The sequence below is a fragment of the Gavialis gangeticus genome, unplaced genomic scaffold (assembly GCF_001723915.1).
Source record: "Gavialis gangeticus isolate Ggan-Ray unplaced genomic scaffold, GavGan_comp1, whole genome shotgun sequence".
In the NCBI taxonomy this organism is placed as follows: domain Eukaryota; kingdom Metazoa; phylum Chordata; order Crocodylia; family Gavialidae; genus Gavialis; species Gavialis gangeticus.
Genome location: NW_017728997.1, coordinates 5039055 through 5041056, shown reverse-complemented (window position 1 = coordinate 5041056; position 2002 = coordinate 5039055).

Below are 2002 nucleotides of genomic sequence, written 5' to 3'. Positions count from 1 at the left end.
ACACACACACACACACACACACACACACACACACGGGAATAGTTGAGCATAAGAATAAGCTGCCTAGGGAGATGGTGGAATTGCCATAATTGGAGCTCTTCAAGAACAGGCTAAACACACGTTTGTCAGGGATGCAGATCCCTGGCAGTAAGGGGGATTTCTAAGCATCTCTTCCTTCCCTAACAATTTCTGCTAAAAATGATCTTTCTAGAGCACCGGATGGTCCTACAGTGAATACTTCCAAGGATCTTCCAGACAGAACTGTTACACTTCTCACTCTTAGTCAATAGGAGAAATAACGTGTTGCATCGAGAGCTCTGGGTCTGTTGTGTGGACCGCCTGCTAAAGGCGGTCCACACAAGTTGAATCTGTCCTTGCCCTAAGCCATCTATGAGGTAGGCCAGGTATTCATCTCACTACCTCACTTTGCAAATCTGATAAAATAAGCTAGCAAAAGGGTTTAGAGGGGTCTTTAAGAATTGGATAGGTACTTGGGAGTTTCTGTCTCCCAGTGTTATGCCCACATGCTGTTTCTTAGATCAGTATAGGATTTATTTTTTTTTACTTTTTTTTAAACGTGATTCCTGTATTTTGAAGTTGGGGGTTACAATGATTTTGAATTCAAATAAAGTCTCTCATGCTGGACTGAAAATGAAAGTTACCTTGAGAAGAGGAACAAAAAGGATCGACGAGTTCTGCTAATAATGGAAAGTCATCGAGGGGAAATATCTCCTGCTATTTTTCAATTTGCATGAATGGCTGAATTGGTGGATGAGAATTTTCCTCGCTGATGAAGTAGGTGACATGCTAATCAAGGCAATGCAAATAGCTTCCGAAAGTACAGTAATGCAGTGGGCCTCGGGTTGTTAAAAGACATTCTAGCCTTGTCCTCGGTTTCAGAGCAAATTGGCACCGAGCAGGACAAAGGAACTCGGATTACAGTCTGCCTGCTCCCTGCGGGGACTCTCCCTAAGACTTGTGTGATGGATACCTCCTTACATAATGGAGTCTTGATTGATACTTTGTCAGTGAGGTCATAATATAGCTCCACATAACAATTCAGCCTGTCTCCCCGAATGGGAAATGCACCTACACACATACTTAATGGGGTTTTTTTTTTTTAAATTGCACATTGTATTTTTGAACAAGAGAAGCTTATTTAGAGTACCTTCCCCTTTACGTTTAAAACACAAGCATCTGAAGAGACAGCCATGTGTGTTCTCTGTGCCCCTGTGGACTGATTTACAATCCTTAAATTTTTTTCCAGACAGTTATTGCAACACAGTCTAATATGATGGTGCATAGGAAAAGCCTAGTGCACAGGGTATTGCCTAAAAATTGTGCAAAATGATCATTTCAAGTAGGTGCTACACGATGATGTACAAAATCCTGAAAGTTTGGGGCAGTAAATTTGTTGTAAAATAGGGATTATTTTGGGTTGCGCATCATGGAACCGGTTTCACAAATTTTACCTAAGCGTGTGTATTTCCTAACTCTTCAGAGCTTTGCTTTGCAATGCTACTGCTTTTAACAAGTAGAGTAACTACAATAGGACTCTCTTGTTTTTCAGCGTGAGGATTTATTAAAGGTCAGAGTGCTGCAAAGTATTCCATAAGCATGAAATCTGGTGTTTCGATTACTGAAGTAAGTGAATATCCGAGGGAGGATGAACTCCTTCAAAGTGTAATGTTTGCTCTTGCTACCTTGTTCAGCTTTCTTCAGATTAAACATGTTAATTTGATAAATGTCAAAACAGTCTAAAAGTAAGTGATTTGTGTTTTTGCCCATGCAGTAGACTAATGCTGATTTGTTTTTAGTAACCAGTAAGGATGCTGGAAAACCCCGATGAAGATTTCATTTTAAACAAAAAGTACCAAAAACTCCACCAGTTTTGCATCACAAAGTAGTGGTTAAAGTTAAGATTTGAGTAAAGCAGCATATCTGTGGTTTTTGTGGGTGGATGGATGCATCTCAGAATGACTATCAATCTGTCAGAGGGGAG